The sequence below is a fragment of the Heloderma suspectum genome, chromosome 1 (genome assembly GCF_057233095.1).
Source record: "Heloderma suspectum isolate Gila_16-S chromosome 1, 16-S_ref, whole genome shotgun sequence".
NCBI lineage: Eukaryota > Metazoa > Chordata > Lepidosauria > Squamata > Helodermatidae > Heloderma > Heloderma suspectum.
In genome coordinates this window covers 42,310,298-42,329,657 of record NC_139458.1, presented here as the reverse complement: position 1 = coordinate 42,329,657, position 19,360 = coordinate 42,310,298, and the positions used below count along the sequence as shown (strand labels likewise).

Below are 19,360 nucleotides of genomic sequence, written 5' to 3'. Positions count from 1 at the left end.
ATGGAACAACCGATTGGTTCAAAATTGGGAAAGGAGTACGACAAGGCTGCATATTGTCACCCTGCTTATTTAACTTATATGCAGAGTACATCATGAGAAATGCTGGGTTGGATGAATCAGAGGTCGGAATTAAGATTGCTGGGAGAATTATCAATAACCTCCGATATGCAGACGATACCACCCTAATGGCAGAAAGCAAAGAGGATCTAAAGAGCCTCTTGTTGAGGGTGAAAGAGGAGAGTTTAAAAGCTGGTTTGAAACTCAACATTAAAAAAACTAAGATCATGGCATCTGGCCCCATGACTTCCTGGCATATAGAAGGGGAAGAAATGGAAGCAGTGACAGATTTTACTTTCTTGGGCTCCAAGATCACTGCAGACGGTGACTGTAGCCATGAAATTAAAAGACGCTTGCTCCTTGGGAGGAAAGCTATGGCAAACCTAGACAGCATAGTAAGAAGCAGAGACATCACCTTGCCGACAAAGGTCCGTCTAATCAAAGCTATGGTTTTCCCAGTAGTAATGTATGGCTGTGAGAGCTGGACTATAAGGAAGGCTGAGCGCCGAAGAATTGATGCTTTCGAACTGTGGTGCTGGAGAAGACTCTTACGAGTGCCCTGGACTGCAAGGAGGTCAAATCAGTCCATCCTAAAGGAAATCAACCCTGAGTGCTCATTGGAAGGACAGATAATGAAGCTGAAGCTCCAATATTTTGGCCACCTAATGCGAAGAGAAAACTCCCTGGAAAAGACCCTGATGCTGGGAAAGACTGAAGGCAAAAGGAGAAGGGGACGGCAGAGGATGAGATGGCTAGACAGCATCACTGATGCAATGAATATGAACTTGAGCACGCTCCGGGAGAGAGCGCAGGACAGGAAGGCCTGTTGTGCTATGGTCCATGGGGTCACGAAGAGTCGGACACGACTGAACGACTGAACAACAACAACATGTTATCTACAGTTAAAATGCAGGTTACCGATGTTTCTTACAGCTCAGCTAAATGTGCAGGAAAGAATCCCATTTGGAGCAGAACAGGGGCCATCTGCAGTGTCAGTTTCTGATTTACCATGCTGCTTTCTGGCAAATTCTCTGTTCAGAAAACACTTCTGCTAAAGTGAAAATGCATGAGGCTTGAAATATTCAGAACACGTTTGCTTACAGCGACTGCACTTCAAGACATCTTGTGCTCGCTGTTGAGAACCCCAGCAGTGATTTTGTTTAGAATTTTAAAGAGGCTTGTTTTCTCAAGAGAGAGCGTCTTTCTTGTTGGGAAAACCTTGGGCTTTTTCTGGCCTGTGCTTGGAAGGAGCATGTAATGTTCTGCAAAATGAGCACCTAATGCACTGTGTTTTTAGGGGTAAGTATGGATGCTATTCAGGCATTCAACACTGTGAACATGGAAGGGATGCAAACCAACCCAATGTTTCTGCATTCAGTGGGAAAGCCTGAAGGGAGGTTGTAACTGTGTTCAGCTCAACATGGTTACAGTCTTCCCTGCAACTAATTGTATTCAGCTGAATGCAGTTGCAATCTCCCTTCCGACCTTCCTACTCAATGAGTAAATTGGTAAATAAAGCACAAATAGCTTAGAGTCCTCTAGATGTTTCGAGAAAGTAATCCAGGGTAGATAGATAGATTTTTATTATGATCATAGATCAGCACCATACATGTACCATACTTACACACACAATAGATAATTATACAAAATCTAAAAAAACCCAAACCAACCCCTAACATGACCCCTCATCAGACAGAAGAAAAGAAAGGTAAAATTCATTTGATCTGCCTGGCATTTTTTTTGGGGGGGGTGTAAAATAGGCTTAATAAAAGCCCAGCAAATTTCTCGATAAAAGGAACAATGTAACAAAAGATTGCAATGAATATGGACTTGAGCACGCTCCGGGAGAGAGCGCAGGACAGGAAGGCCTGGAGTGCTATGGTCCATGGGGTCACGAAGAGTCGGACAGGACTGAATGACTGAACAACATCAACAAAAGATGCCCAACAGTTTGCACTTCCCCTCTGACACAGGGGTGTGTACATTCATGGTATGGGACCTTTTTTGATATCTTTCCTCTAAAAGCATAGATGGTAAAACATTAAGGGCACAATCCTATGGACGCTAGACAGTGGCTGGATGACCATTATTCGGTTTGCGGGAACCAACCTCGGAGCCCACACTCTGAGCTCGGTTCCCAGAAAATTGCCTCCCCGCCCCCACCCCCACTGCTTCATAGGCAGTGTGGATCATCCTGGGCTCCACGCTAGCAGCATGGAACAGGGGAAACAGGGACATTCCCAGGGTGGGGAGGGGTGGGGACCTTGGAAGGGCCAGTATGACTCTTTCTATGCATTGTCCGGCAGCTGCCACCACCCATGCTCCGAAGCACTGTGGCTAGACAGCTGAAATCGGCTGTCTAGCTGCAAATGCAGGGCGGCCAGAGTGTGGAGATGAAGAACCCTCTGCGCTCTGCTCACCCTGCATTGGATAGGTGGTTGCCTCTGAGTTTGATGGCAGCTGCTTATCCCCAAAGGATTATGCCCTAAATCAAACTAATATTAAGGCTTTTCTAAATTTGGAGATTGTTAAATTAGTCAGATAATTTGTGGGTGCAAGTACCATACTCCCAGAGAAGTGATATTTTGTGACAGAACTTAAACAGTTCTGTAGTTCTGTACCCTATATTCATGGTTTAATAGTAAGTTTAGCTTTAAAATATCCAAGAGCTATTAAACTGCCAGTTGTAAACCCATAAGCCAGATAGAAAAAAAAATATAAGCTAGAATTCAGTTGGTTTGTATATAATTGAATGTATAATCCACTATGACTCTTCTTTAGAAGTTCCACTGCAGTATGGTATAAATATGGCTGTTTCTCTGGGATTTGCCATCCAGGGTCAAACTAAATGTTGGGAGAGCAGAAACATTTGGAGTTTATGGAGGCAGTTTCCTTTTTTTACCCCCCCCCCCGCCCAGATGGGTGGGTGTGGAATTTCATGAAAAATACCGGTAGCTAAAAGGTTTAACCCCTCCTACCTGAAGTGCCACAATCCTGATCTGAATCGAGGTCATGTGTGACTGCAGGAGAGTAGGGAAAACTGGCATGCATAGCTATATGTGGTTTCCTGAACTCTTAGTTTGGCCCCCAGTCAATGAGAAAACTAAACAGAGTTTTAGGTGAGGTGAGTGCCACCAATTTTGCTATTACCATTTGTGTTATTGTACAATTTCTGAAGGTGAAATTACACTGAATATAGACATTGAGAAGTAGCTGCATAGAACTGGTCTCATGTTAGATCTGTTAATATGCAAAAGTACAAATCACCTCCTTCTGCTAATACCAATTCTTTTTTGTTTCCCTTTGGTTTTAAGCACCAGTTTCATCTAAATGCCAGGCTTTTGAGACATGGTGGATATTTGCTTTGAAGTTTAAATGACCTCTAGATCTTCCTTGGAAGAAATCCTTTTTTCATCTTTGAATCTTTGTATAGCTATTTGATCATAGTAATTTTGGATTCACTGAGGTCACTGGCCTTCAAGGAGATGAAATCAGACCTTTTCCTTTCCATCTTCTTTTCGGCATTTGTATAGAATCTTCCATAGGTCAAGCGCCTTCATTTCTCTACAAAGGCAAGAATAAGTGTATTTATAGTCTCTCCCTTTTCCTCAGTGCTATGTGGACTAGATTCTTGAAATGACTTTGTTATCAACTTATCAGACACTATGCGTATAGATAGTTCATTCCCCCAGCTCTTTCATTTTGTCCTGTGTAACAATTGGACTACTTCTTCAAATCTGTTTTATTTATCCTTATGGGATAGACCACCGGATTCAAATTTTATGTTCATGTACACTCATGCTTCCCTTCAAAATGGTTGCACTTTCAGAAGTGTCCCTGAAGTTACCCTGCCCCCCAAAGGCATAGTTCTGAAGAAGAAAATCTAATAAACACAAATCTCTGGAACATTTAACAATAGCCGTAAAACTCCAACCACTAAAAGATATCATTCTTAAAAGAGCATTAAAATCCAAAGTAAAGAATAAATATTTGTGAGCTTCCCCCTAAAAGCATGACAATGAATCGTCTGAGGGGCAGATAGTCATGTGGAAGGCCCAGTCTAAGCCATGTAGGGATGTGGGAATCAGCAAAACTCAAGCTCGCCAAAGTTCTCCGAGTTCCATCTCGAAGCTCATTCCAATCCAACCCAAGTCAGAATCAGATTGCAAGCTTGTTTTTTTCTTGTTTTTTTCTTTTCACATGTAAATCTGTGTGTATTTTGGTGAATTTTTTTCAAATGTATGCATCAGTTGTGCACATCTTTGAAATGTGCATATTTTTCTCCATAAGAACGTAAGAAGAGCCATGCTGGATTACACCAAGTGTCTATCTAGTCCAGCATTGTGTTCACACTTCACACAGTGGCCAACCAGCTGTCAACTAGGAAACCACAAGCATTGATTGAAGTGTGTTTATGTGCATTTTTTCAAATGTATGCATTTTACATGTGCATTTTTCAAACTGAATCAAATTGAAAGTTTGGAAATGGATGGACTTAGACCACAGATTGTGTCTGAGTCTGTGTTCTGTCCAGAAGGTGCAAACTGGGTAAATCCTGATAAAAAAAAAAACTGAAATGAGTTTGTCATATATTCCTAATGTCAAGATGGGTGCAGTAGGCTCATTGGCCTGACATCATTGTGTCTCAACTACGACCAGGATCCTTTCAGACATTTTTGGGGGCTCATTTTGGAGTTTGGGCATTTCACCTGGAGACACAGAATAAATGCCTCCAAATGTCTTCTCCTCCAAATATCTAGTGACTAAATACAATCTCTAAGACAGTTCATAACATTTTCATGTTTTAAATTTAAAACCATTGTTTCTATTCTTTTTTGTCAATTTTCATATTATAATTCCCAATAAAGAAATGTAACTAGTAGAAATACACTGATGGACAATTAAAATAAATATATTAAGGGCACAATCCTATGTTCCCTGGTCAACATTTGGGGGTGTGAAGGTTTGAGGCCTACAGAGGCAAAGGGAAAAAAGGTCAGGCTTAGAGGCCTGGGATTTCTGTTGTTGGGAGGGAGTATCCCTGAGAGGGGTAGTTTCATTTTCCCAGTTAAGTTTCATTTCTTCAGGTTTGAAAGTGTACTTTCAGTTTTGGGTGAGGAGGGTATAAAAAGAGAGAGTCAGAAAGACTAGAGTAGTAAGAGCAGAGTCAGGGAGAACAGAGCCTGAAGAGGGAGCAGGAAGAAGCAGCCTGGAGAAGTCTAAGTATAGCTTTATTTTTTCTCTGAATTCCTTTTATATCAATCAGTTCTATTGTATAAATACCTTTAGTTGTGATTTGCATTCTTTAATTTTCCAGTAAAATGTTGTGGTTAAACCCTGTGCCTAGAGTGTCAATCACCCTGTGTCTACAACCTAAACCCCACATTATTAGGAAGAGGTTTCAAAAGAAGGAAGGTAGGACTCTTAAGGAGGCAAAAGATCCTTAAGGAGTTGCTCAGGGGGTCCAGGTCATAAGGGGAACCCTGACAGAGGGGCATAGGTTATTTCAATTTCTGGGACCCAAGGTTGGAACCAGGGCTTTGACCATGGAGCCCAGAAACCATGCTCCCCACCCCCTTGTAACCAGTGCAGTTTGGAAACGGAGTATGGAGATGGAGAAAAGGGTGTGGTCCCAGGGGCAGGGAGTGGAGGAGACTGTGGAAGCTGCTGTATGTAGCTTCCTATGTGCATGGTTGCCTCCTTCCCTCCCCTTCCCCGAAGCCACACTGGAAAATGTGGGGTGGCCAGAGCATGGAGACAAGGATCGCCTCTGTGCTCTGGCCTCCCTGCACTGGATACTTGGCAGCCTCTGACTTCAGAAGCTGCTAACTATCAAGATAGGATTGCGCCCTAAGCTACAATAGATTTCATGTTATATTATATGCATTAAAAATGATGGCGCACAACAAAACTGTTCCCTTCACCATTCACATTACATGCTGCTACAGCTATTCCTCCTCACAATATCTCCCTTTGCTTAAATCTATGAATGGAATTGATCTATATTTAATGTTTAATCTCACATTGTGTCTGCTTGTACTTTTTACAGACTAGCTGCAGCTTAAACACATTCAGCAACATTAACTATCTGGACAGGGGTTGGAGGCTATGTGTGGGAGGATAGCATTGCACTGGTATTTCATGTTTAAACAATAAAGGAAGAACTAACTTAGCCACAGCACAGCCCAGGAATGGTTAAATGAGGACATTTATTGTTTTGTTTAAAGATATACTAGAAAAACATAATTGAATTATACTTAGCCATACAAAATGAACTGCACCAGCTTCACAGTGTGAAACCATGGCAGGCTGTGCCCTAGTGTTCATGTGTGTGCAGTAGAGTCTACAGAAGGGAAGTATGAGAAAATTCTTCATTTTTTTCTCAGGACCTATCCAGTTCACATTTAGTGGACTAAACACAGACTCATACACAACCTGTGGTCAAAGTCTGTACATTTCCAAGCTTGCAATGTGATTTGATGACACCACCACCCCTGCAAAATGTGTTTTACAGTGTGCATACAGTTAAAAAATATAAAATGTATACCTTTGAAAAATGCGCACACACTAGGGATGTACGAAAGTCACTTACCGTTTCTCGGATCTGCTTCGCGGTGGGGGGGAGGCACTCCGTCCCTCCTCCCGGAATCCTCGACGGGGGGGGGGAGGCACTCCATCCCTCCCCCTGGAATCCTGCCCGGCCAGCTCCGCTCCGCTGGGATTCTGCAGAGACATCGGCCGGCTCCGCCAGCAGCCGGACATCTGGCTGCTGGGCAGCAGGGACGCAAATGGTGGCTGCTGCAGCTGCTGCCATTTGCGTCCCTGTATTTAACCGTGATAGGCTACGTAAATATTTACGTAGCCTACCACGGCAAAGTAAAAAAAAAAAATGCATACGCAAATGGCGGTGGCTACGGCAGCCGCCATTTGCGTTCCTTATTTTTCGCCGTTTTAGTCTATGTAAATATTTACGTAGACTATTACGGCGAAAATAAAGGGGAACGCAAATAGCGTAGTGGGTGCTATTTGCACTCCTTTTTGATTCGCCGTTTTAGCCTACATAAATATTTACATAAACTCCATGGAATTTCTTTTTTTTTTACCCAGACATGATAGGCTACGTAAGTCTTTATGTAGCCTATCACATCTGGGTAAAAAAACAAAACAACAACAACAAAAGCCCAGACTGCAAATGGCGGCAGCGGGGGCAGCTGGTCGGAAGACCAGCCGCCGCCACTGAAGCTGCCGCTGGAGCCGCCACCATCCGGAACATCTGCCCCAGGTAAGTCTCATCTCGGGGGGGATCCATGGGGGGGCAGGGGGAGCAGGCCATTCCACCACGGATTTCGGGGGGCTGAATGCCAGTGCATTCGGCCTCACTGAAATCCGTGGCAGAATTCTCCGCCATCCCTACCACACACATGCTTTAATCAATGGCAGAAAGAATGTGCAAATTTCAAAGATGTGCAGAATGGATGCATACATTTGGGAAAACATCCACAAAAATAAAGGATGTCAGAGAAATCTGTGTCTGTGGTTGGGGGGAGCTTGATGAGCTTCCATTGGTTTGGTCCCCTGGACTTTGGTCCATTTTCTGCTTTGTAGCCTGTCTTGGCCCACATTGAGTCAGGGCAGTTAGTGGATTTTCCATGTTTTTAACTTTGCACAAATTAAGGCTGAATGTTGTGCAAATTAGTGTAATTTGCACAAATTGCACAAAGCATGGTCGCTATTTGGACAAATTATGAAAATTTGCCCAAATTCCTGCTCTAATTTGTGCAAAACTCCACACATAATAAATATGTAAAATCCCAGGGGCTTGGGGAAAACCTGTGGCTCAGCTCAGAAATGCAAGCCAAGTTAGTCATGCCACGGAAATCCATTGGGCCCAAATAGGACTGGATTTCACAGTGACAGACCTTCCTAACAAAAATGTACTCAGATTTTCATGCAAAAAGACAAAAACAAAGCTCACAATCTGATAGGGACATGAGATGGAATGGGCTTTTAAGTGGAAAACTTCAATGACCTCGAGTTTTGCTTTGACACACATCTCAAATTTACAGACACATCCCCACTCAGATGTCTTAACTCCTAGTAGCTCAGGAAGGAGGATGAAGCCTAAAGAATACCATTAGCCTATACTTCATGACTGTATGTGCATATCCTTTCTCCAGCTTCAGTTGTACGTATGCATAGGCATTACGCAGACCTTTACATCAAGGGTCACATGTGCCTCCCCCCCGGACCTTTATTGAGGCACCTACTTGTCCTGCCACCAGCACACCACTGAAATTCAGCAGCATGGTGGCAGGGGAAAAAGGCCCTTTTAAATGTAAAATCAGTGGTGTCTTTTAAAAGGAATGTTGGAGGTGCAGCCACAACAAAAGGGGATTATTTTAAAGCTTTTTTTCTTTTAGTGCTGTGCTGAAACCTGCCCCCTAACTTGGGAACTTTTTATCTCCCTGTGAAAGAGGCATTGTTTTTTCTGCCTCTTTTGCAGGGAATGGGAGAATTTCAGAGACTTTTCTCCTTGGGAATGGGGACAGGGTTTCCACATAACTTTTTAAAGGGTAGGCAATTCTTGAGGAGGCTTCGATTATTTTTTAAAACACCCCCTGCACTTTCAGGAGTCTTCTCTAGCCAGGAGTTCTTTCTGAATGCCTATTGGAAAGGGAGAGGTCACATGGTCTCCTGGGAGTTCAGAAAGAACTGCTGGGCTGGAGAAGAGTCCTGGGCTCCTGCAAGTGCAGGGGGGTGTTTAAAGAGAATTTTATAAAAGAAAGAAGACCCCTCAAGAATTGCCTATACTTAAAAAATATAGAAACCCTGTCCTCCTCCCCAAGGAGAAAATACTCGGAAATTCTCACCTCTAGCAGTCTCTTTCACCAGAGTTTTGATGCTACGCTATTTGCGTTCCCCTTATTTTCGCCATCTTAGTCTACATAAATCTTGACGTATTTTGACATGCCAAAATAAGGAACGCAAATGGCGGTGCCCACGGGCGCCGCCATTTGCGTACACGTTTGTTTGTTTTTTTAATCAGCCATGATAGGCTATGTAAACATTTACATAGCCTATCATGGCTGACTGCAGGGACGCAAACGGCGGCGGCTACGGGCGCCGCCATTTGTGTCCCTGCTAGCCAGCAGCCAGATGTCCGGCTGCTGGTGGAGCCGGCTGGCGGCTCCGCAGAATCGCTGCGGAGCACAGCCGGCCAGCCAGGATTCTGGGGGGGGGGGAAGGAACCGAGCGCCTCCTCCCCCGGCGAGGATTCTGGGGGGAGGGATGGAACGCCTCCCCCCACACCATCAGCATAATCACCGAAAGGTAAGTGATTTTCGTACATCGCTAGTTCATTGATGGTCTGGATGGGGTAGTAAGAATGACATGAGGCAGATAAAAGGATGCAGACACAAGCCCAGCATGAATGACTGTGGACATATGATGGAAAGTGGGTGCCAACCTTTAGTCTCAAAGCTCTAGAAGGACCTGAGCATTGAAAAGAACTGGCTGGGTGTTCCTGAGAGAGTTCTCTCAAACCTGGAATGCTTGCCTTTTGTGCTCTTGGCATAATTTCCTCTGAACTGTGGCCTTGAACTTCTCTGGCACATTAACGGGCTATTTATCATAGTCTTCTAAGAACAGCCCATACACTGCCCCCCAAAAGTCATTTTTCCATTCCACAGTTGAAGCAAGCATTACACTCTTTTCAGCATAACTGTGGATTGCATCAGACAATGGCTTCTCAAGCACCTATCTTGAAAGAGATCCTTCTAGAGTAGGGGTGCACAACCTTCTTAACCCCCGGGGCCACATGCTACTCTGGCTTGGGGGTGGGTGGGTTAGGGGCTGCACATACACACACATACATGAACACACATATATACATGCACATGCATACACATACATATATACACACATGCATGCACACAAACACACATCCCAGCAATCTTGATTCAGTTTTTTCCCCCCTTGGTGCTAGCAGCAGAAGGGAAGTGTGATCTGTATGAGGCTCTCTGGGGGAAGAAGTAGAGAGCATAGGCTGTGGGGTGGATGGATTCAGTGACGGAGTCATGGCACTTATGGGGGCTTTAGTGAAGCCTTAGGGGTGCAGGTTGTGCACCCCTGCTTTTAGAGGGAGGCTTCAAAAAAATAACTCTGCAGAAAAAGACAGCAACATGTTGTGGAAACACACTGGGATTCCTATGGTTATCTTTCTATTTAGTACCACCTCAAGGCCAGTCTCCTTTCTTGTGGTCTAAGTGCAATACGTAGCAAACTAGGACATCTGTTTGTAAACATAATTCTTTATCTTCTGTGCTATAGTCATGGAGTCTGAACAGAGCTTTAGTCATTCATGGAGATAAAGGCTGTCAACAGAGATGCATGGGAAAGCCTCTCTATGAATGGGACCTAACTGAATGTCAGATTAAAATGTTTTGCTAGACCTTCTCTTCTTCCCAGTCTCCACATTGTGCTGCAGCAACATTGTTGTGAAATGGTCATTCTTTCTCAATTCAACTGTTTGCAGAGAAAGTGACTGGTAACTATCAGGAGTGGCTAGAGCTCTAGCTGGAAGTCTGTGGCAAGGCTGGCCGAAGATATTTTGCTGCCTGAGGTGAAGGACAAGATGGCACCCTCTCCCATTCCACATACAAAAGCTGACTAGACTGTTTCTTCAACACTGGTGATGGAACAACATTTTCCATTGAACCTGAAGGCAGCAGGCTAGGTTAGGGAACACAGGGCAGGCTGTGAGAGACACAGCTCTTTCCTCCAACACCTTGCTGCCACCTCCCAGCATCTGCCGCCTGAGGCAACTGCTTCACCCTGCCTAATAGTAGGGCTGTCTGTGGTCTGTGGCCTTGTGTGTGGCTGCCTCCTGTGGTGAGCCACTGAACTACATGTCCAGCATCTGCTTAGGTAGTTTAGTATTTCCAGGCCCTGGACTAACTCCACCCATCCTGCATAGGAAGGACTATAAGAGGGCTTCCTGTTCCACATCAGCTTTATTTAATCAACAAGTTATCTCTGAGTTCTGGTGCATTCCTGAATCCTTTGGTTGTCCTGACATCTGGCTAGGGATGGTGGAGAATTTCTCCACGAATCTCCGGGAGGCCGAATGCCAATGTATTCGGCCCCCCAAAATTGCTGGAGAAATTCTCCACCGCCCCCTCGCCCCCCCCCCGGAATGGGACTTACCTCTGTTGAATGTCCCTGGTGCTGGCAGCTCCCAGCAGTGGTGCGGCGGCAGCGGCCGGTCTTCCGACCGGCTGCCGCCACCGCCATTTCCCAGTAAAAAAACCAACAACAACAAACGTGATAGGCTACGTAAAGATTTGTGTAGCCTATCATGGCTAAATTTTCCAAAAACACCATGATAGGCTACGTAAATCCTTACGTAGCCTATCACGGCTGACTTTGGAAAAAAAAAAAGTGCGTACGCAAATGGCAGCGCCCATGTCCTTATTTGGGCATGTGTAGTCTACATAAAGATTTACGTAGACTAGGGCGAAAATAAGGGCAAAGCAAATAGTGCTCCCCCCCAAATCAGCCGTGATAGGCTACGTAAGGATTTACGTAGCCTATCATGCGGCTGACTGCAGGAACGCAAATGGCGGCGGCTACAGCTGCCGCCATTTGCATCCCGGCCGGCCAGGAAGATTCACAGCCAGAGGGACGGGGCGCCTCCCCCCCGGTCAGAATTTCGGCCGGAGGGATGGGGCGCCTCCCCCCCGGCCAGAATTTTGTCAGGGAGGAACAGAACGCCTCCCCCCCACCACGAAGCAAGCTGCGGGACCAGGTAAGTGACTTTCGTCCATCCCTACATCTGGCTTTCTCCTCTAGGGATGTCAGAGAAATCAGCAATGGAACCAAATGGGTTCAGTTTTTCATGAATCTGACCAGATTCCGCAGCAGAACAGCTTTTCCCCTGTCGGGTGGATTCCACAGACTTGAGGACCAGTTTTCTAACTTCCCTGAATTTTGCACGAATTTCATCGTAGAAAAATATGCAAAAAACCCAAAACAAAACCCGGCCCCAAATGTGCACTTCCCCCAAAGGTTAAAGAATGAAAATATGCATTTGGGGGGAATTTGGATTTTTTTGCACATGTGCATTTGCACAACTGTGGATTTGCACAAATTCAGAAACACCCCTCCCCCCCTTCTGTCGATGGATGGATGACAGGAGAAAAGGTGCCCAACAGTCCACGAAACACAGACAGAATGGGCTTTACACAATCTGGACATCCCTATTCTCCTCAGTCTACCTCCTGGTTTGTCCTTTTAGATTCCTTTCCGATCCTGGCTCCTGGTTTGTCCTTGGGTTCTGGCATACTCTTAAGTCCTGACTATCAGCTTGGTCCATGGTTCCTCATTACTGGGCTGCTGCTGATGCACCACAGATCGCTGCCTGTGACTGAGCCCTGACACTAGTTAATGAGCTTCACTTTCATCCCCTATGCCAGGCCTGCATAGCTTGCGCCCCCTATCAGCTGAAGACATTAGCCATACAGAGTGACCCACCAGGGACTCAGTAAACTTCCTGGTTTGTTTGATTTTTTTCTCGGTGTAGTAGATGTAGATCAGATGTAGAGAAGGTACAGTATCTATACATGTAGGTGCAGATGTAGAGTGTCACCTTGGTGATACTCTGGAGCAAAATTGGGGGAGGGCAGTTTGAAATACCCCCTGGCACATCTTAATTCCCATTTCTTTTGTGGCTGTTCCCAAGCAGTGCAGCTATGGAAGAGAGTTGCAGCACAGTGCAGGAGAGTCACTGGATTGCTCAGGCAATCCTGGCACTGTTGCACATGCCAAGCAATCTTCAAGAGCAACTCTGTATTAAAACACTGCACTTGTGTTAATTCTCTGTCCTGCAGGTCTAGTTGTCCTCTCATACAATACATTGGGAAACCTGTTGTGTGTGTGTTTTGCAACTGAAGCCACTGGATCACAACAGATACCAACACTGTGCTGTTTCTAGTGCCTCCTGAAAACAGCACTGTTCCAAGAAGCATTCCCTAATTGACTATTCACAATTTCCATTGGTATTCTGTTTTTAAAAATAGCATAATTTAAATCTGGTGTTTTAATCTTTTTATCCTTTTGTTGTTTTATCTCGTGTTCACTGCTCCGAAATCTGTTATAGATATGGAGTCGTATACAAACATAAATAAATACATAAATAAACTCATAGATAACGAAAATGGTCCGAATGGGTTCTATCTCTTGTGGCTTAAAGCTCCACGAGTCTCTCCAACTCCGATATGGAACTGAATTAAAGCTGCTTTATTTGTTACAGCCATGGAGAAATATTATTGCTTTGAATATTATTGCAGTAGATTTCTTTCTCCAGTCACAGTCTTTTCAAAGGCAACAAGAAATAGATGACATTGTTAAAAGAAAACCTCACTGAAAAAGAAACATTTGAAGTGCCCCATTGGTAGCTTTTTGTTTAATATACATTAATTTTCAGGTCTCTCAGCCCATAAATTTCATATACCATGGTTTCATTTTCACGTACCTCTAATGATAGCTGACCACTACTGATAATTAATCTACATAATGATATTCCTAGACATGATGCCACATCTCTGGATACTGAAGTGTGTCCAACGTGCCATTAAAATCTCATTAAAACCTTATTTAGGAATCACAAATGGATTTTGCAACATGGAGAAGACATATGAGAGAATGGTGATTATGCTGACCTTCAGATTCACCTTCCAATGACCCTAGATTAACGGGCTACAGTGCAGATATGAGGCTTCTATTTCACTTATTTTAATGCCTGGAAGATCTATATGTGATCTCCTTACCTGCTGACTCTGCAATTCCTTATCTGCTTCTGGACATAAACTGCTTCTCTTAGCAACAGACTTGGATCCTCCGTAAGTCAGCCTTTATTTAATCAGGCGATGCATGGCCTGCCAACATTCTCATCCTATGGCATGGTTTTCAGGAGACAGGAGGATGCAGGGCAATGCAGAGTGTTTGGAAAATATGTAGAACTGATTGGAGCGGCAGAGTGATAGATTGTGTGCAGGCAATATAGGAGTGTCTTATTTGGAAGGCCAACTTGAAGTATTTTTCCATCCTAGGGAAGGAAAAACTTTGCTTCATCCATCTTGAAATACCTACTGTATCACATAGTGCTGTGTGGAAACCCTGCCTGCCCTTTTGCAACCTCTTCATTTCCCTGTGAAAGAGGCAGTGGCTTTTCTGCCTCTGTCACTGGGATGTTGAGAATTTTGCAGAACTTTCTCTGGGTGTGGGGCTTCAGTGCTTACTTTACTGAAAAGAGGTGGCCGAGGGGTGTACTCTGTCTTTCTTTTTCCATTTTCCCCTATTCTGTCCTTGGGCTTTCCTGTGCTGCTGACTGCTGGGTGCCTGAGAGCTGAGTTCTCCTTCTCCTTCTCCACCTCCACCTCCTCGTCCTTGTCCTCCTCCTCCTCCTCCTCCTCCTCCTCCTTGTTAAAAGGACTTTTAATAACAACAAACAAAACCAAAAATGTCTCTCTCAGCTCAGTGGGGACCAGGTTCCACCTCCAATGTCTCCACATGCACGTTCGCCATCTGCTCCACCCCTGACTTTTGCAAGCCTTTCCTGATCCCAGGGAGGCATTTTTTAGCACATTCACTCAACATACATTTTTAGGCCCCCTTCAGACCTTCATGCTAAACAAGAGAATGTTGGGGGTGGAATGGACAGGGACCTTGGGGGTGGAGCTAGCATGAGCGCCCCCTCTGCCCATCCTAATTTTAGCCCTCATGTTTTCAGGTGAATGCCTGAAAGAGGCTCATAATATTAAGCTGTCCAGATTTCAGCCACTTTTGTCTTCCATTCACTGAAGCCTCCAAAGGGAACCTAAGTTGAAACATGTAAATGTCTCACTCAGTTCTTGTAAAATGCTCTCTGCATAATTCATACTTCTTTCTGAGAACCAGTTAAGTTAGTTTAAAATGCACTGAGATATTTATTAATGCTCAAGTGATTTCTGGTTAAATTGTGCTGCTCTCAGGAAATCCAAACAAAACCTCTTGGGTAATTAGGAACAGTACGCCACAAAGCATGCCTCAAATACTGACCCCAGCAACATTTTGGAACTCTCTTGAGTAACATGAGTTGACATTTAGAATATAACATTCATCACAAAAGATTACACATTCCTTCAGTATCATTTTTGGCAAAGGAAAAATATAAGCAACTATACTGTTAAACAGTCAAATAACATTAATGGTTTATCACAACCAGATCCAAAGTGTTATTATTTAATAATATAGTGGAGAAGTGTATTTTACTGTAGGGCTCCTGAGACAGGTTTCATTATCTTTCTGGGTTGCCTATAGGTGCCGTGGTTTGATCATAGCAGCTTGAAAAAGGACCTATACAATTATGGAGAAAGGAAGCTGCCCTACAAGGGCAAACTATTTCTTGGAGAAAGGTGATAAATTCATTTGGATTCACATTTCAATGTGAGCTTCTTAAACCTACACACTTCTCAAACCTACACACGAACAAAAATGCAGTGAAAAATGCAGTATTCAGTTTCACACTCTCCTGATTCTTGCAGTGTAGTTCGCAAACCAAAGAATGTGCAAACCAAAATGCATATAATATGGATAAGTGAACACAAAACCACATTATATAAGGGAAAATAACTTGTTCAAAAAGCGTACGTTTACAAAAGCACACACGAAAGGAGTACATTTTGCTCAATGTGTATAATCATGTGTACATATTTTGGTGTGGATATTAAAACTCACAAACTGGTGTGGTGAATGGAGTAAACTTAATGTAGGAAAAATGAAAAACTGAGCAGAATACTCTTAAGAACCATAATTTAAGACCTGCTTCAGAGGCCCTTTTGAATGTCCCATCATCAGGAGAGGCTGTGTTGAGGTAGGGACATGGGACAGGGTCTTCTCTGTGGTGACACATGGACTCTCTCTGTAATCAGCTTAGACTGGCCCCTTGTTGCTTAGTTTCATTTTTTTTTTTTTAATTTAATTTTATTTATTTGCAATATGAATATACATCTCCATATCTAGAACAGATTTTGGAGCGGTGAACACAAAAAACAAAACAGTAAAAGAATAAAAAAATTAAAACACCACGTTAAAATTATACTTGTTTAAAAACACAATGCCAATCAAAACTATAAGTGGTCAATTAAGGAATGCTTCCTGGAAGAGTGCTGTTTTCTTCAGGAGATGTCAGAAACAATGCAGTGTTAGTGCCTGCCTGACCTCCGGGGGCAGGGAGTTCCAAAGAAAGGGGGCTGCCACACTGAAGGCTCTTCTCCTGGTGGACTCCAATCAGGCCATAGGTAAGGGAGAAAGTGCTCTCAGATTTCAGATGTGCCATTAAATCTTTAAAAAACACACACCTCTGCATGGCTTTCAGGTAATTTTAAATGTATTAGCTCTGCTCTCTGTTTTAAATATTGCTTCCCCCCAAAAAATTAAATTGTTTTTAATTGTGTTATGTGTTATGTTCCAAGTTTCTAAGTTCTTTTAAAGTTTTAAATTGTAAGTTGCCTTCTGGACCAAAAGGCGATTCAGAAATAGGGATGTCAGAGGAATCCGGTTGGGGGGTAGAGTTCAGTGAATTTTCGCTGGATTGCCCCCCCCCCCCGTACTCTGACTCATTCATCTGTGAGCCGGACTGACTTGGCGCATATTGAGTCAGACCAGCTTGTACTTTTTTCGGCTGTTTTTTATTTGAAGAAATTGTGATTTGTGCAAAATCCGGGCAGTAAATATTTGTGGAAATTGTGAGTTATGCAAAATTACAGCTGTAATTAGTGCGATTTGTGCAAAATCACAGGCATAAATGGTCTAAGTAGAGCTGTGATTTTGCACAAATTATGACTTTGGCAATTTAACAATTAAAAAAAGCTGAGTCAGGCCAGCTCACAGATGAGCAAGCTGGAGTCTGGGGGGCTGAGCTGGCAAAACCCCATGGCTCAGTTTGCAAGTGCAGGCTGAGGTGGGGGCACTGCGGGGATCCAGTGGACCCAAAATGGGGCATATTTCCCCAAGACAGACAACCCTATGTATTTATTTTAGGGGAGTACGGATTCCCCACCGTCTGTTCCGGTGAGGCATCCGTGGGGGGGGGGAGGCAATCTGTTCCTCCCCCTCCCCTGGAATCCTCCAGAGAGGTTCTGCTCCACTCAGATTCCGGGGGGGGGAGCTGGCTTGGGGGCTGCTTACCTTCCCTCCTGCCAATTAAAAATAAGAAATGGCGTTCAGATGTGCCCATAGACTTATACGCAAAATAGAGCCGTGAATCTTGCGTATAAGCCTATGGACATATAGATGCAAGATTCATGACTCTACTTGTGTATAAGTCTATGGGCACATCCTCCTGATTGCCTCTAAAAAAAAAAAAGACATGGCAATCGGTAGGTACAGGGAGAAGGCTAGCGGCTCTGGCTGGCAAGAAGCAGCCGAATGCCGTTCCACCTCCAGTCCTCCTGAAGCGGAGGTAAGTGGTCCGATCCGCTGTGGATTCCTCATCTGAATCCGCAGTGGATTTCTCTGACATCCCTAATTTATTTAATACAATTTTCCAATGAATAGTCTAGGGAAAATGGGCCATATTCTTGGTAACTGTGCAACCCAACCCTACAATGCTTACTTTGAAGTGCATGCCACTGGGGGGGGGGGATTCAAAGCCAACCTACCCATAGAAAAGGATCTGCATCTGCATCAGCATCCAGCATACTGGGGCATTTGCTGGGGCAGTGTCCACTAGAGCTGATCTCTCTCTCTCTCTCTCTCTCTCTCTCCACCCCCCAGGCATCCATTGGCACTTGGACCCTTAGCAGCATACCTGTAGCCACTTGCCCCCGACTTGCAAGCGGGCTTGCTCAACAGCTGCAGTAATAATAGCAGTAGTGGTGGCAAAAGCAGTGTTGAGATGGGCTGGGAACTGAGTGACAGCTGAGTAAGCCCATAAGGGATGCAAAGCTGGCAGCTGGAGCAATACCGCTGCTGGGCAGTGGGTTGGGCATAGTAATGGGGCGAGGATGGAGGCATCCACAGTGGGGATGTATGAGAAGAACTACATTTCAGTTCATTTTTTCATCACAATTTTCCATGTTCACACCCTCCAGACTGAACATGGACTTGGACGTAATCTGCGGTCGAAGACTAAATTTCCTAGTTTGCAGCGTGATTTGCAGATACCCCCCTCAAAAAAAAAAAAACATGCATTCAACAGCATGCTAACATTTGAAAAATGCACACATATATACTTTAATCAATGGGAGAAGTATACATACATTTCAGTGATGTGCACAATTGATGTGTACATTTGGAAAAATACGCATGAAAATCTATGGATTTTCATGCAGAAAGTAAAACACAAAGCCTGCAATCTGATATGGACTCAAGTCAGAGCAAGCTTCAAGAAGGTATTTAAAGAACTCCGGCAAGCTTAAGTTTTGCTGATTCACACATCTCTAGTCCAAGGTTCACCAAAACCTGGAGTAGGGATGTCAGAGAATTCCGTGACGGATCTTGGTGAGGCCAAATGCACTGGTATTCCCACCCGAAATCCATCGCAGAATGAAGCTCCCATCCTCCCAACCAACGAAAGGTGCATGGGATGAAGTCCCCGCCGCCCTCAACCCACAAAAGGCACACGAAACAGAGAACTTACCTACTCCCATCTGTGCTGCTTTGTGAATGGCGGCCGTCCTTCGGCCACCATTCGCTTCCTCTTCATAGCTGTGATAGGCTACGTAAATACTTATGTAGCCTATCACAGCTAACGCAGGGACACCATTTGTGTCCCTGCGGAGGCCGTGATAGGCTACGTAAGTATTTACGTAGCCTATCACGGCAGGGGGGAAAAAAAACAGCGTACGCAAATGGCGGTGGCTACCGCCATTTGCGTACGCTGGGTTTTTTCCCCCTGCTGTGAAAGGCTACATAAGCATTTACGTAGCCTATCACGGCTAAATACAGGGACGCAAATGGCGGCAGCTATGACAGCCACCATTTGTGTCCCTGCAGGGCTGCCCAGTGGCCAGATGTCCGGCTGCAGGCGGCCGAAGCCAGCCTGCAGCTCCATGGCTTGGCCGCAGAGCGGAGCCGGCCGGCCAGGATTCCGGGGGGGAGGACCGGATCGCCTCCCCCCCATCGAGGATTCCAGGGGGAGGGACAGAGCACCTCCCCCCCCAGCGGAAACAGAACGGAATGGAAGGTAAGTGTTCCATCCATCCCTAACCTGAAGCCAACCTGAAAAGGGAATATTGCTGAACTTTGCTTCTGCTACCTCTTT

At 44.6% G+C, this 19,360-nt stretch overlaps 1 long non-coding RNA gene across 1 annotated transcript in view; it reads right to left on the bottom strand.

Annotated features, from left to right (window-relative positions):
• Nucleotides 1-1,617: 1,617 nt before the first annotated feature.
• Nucleotides 1,618-19,360, bottom strand: part of LOC146357142 (uncharacterized) — a 78,204-nt gene continuing 60,461 nt past the window's right edge. Inside the window, exons 4-5 of the long non-coding RNA XR_014786606.1 lie at nt 2,566-3,621; nt 1,618-2,112 (exon numbers count right to left, since the gene is read on the bottom strand). This is a non-coding gene — a long non-coding RNA (uncharacterized LOC146357142). The remainder of the gene's footprint in view (nt 2,113-2,565; nt 3,622-19,360) is intronic.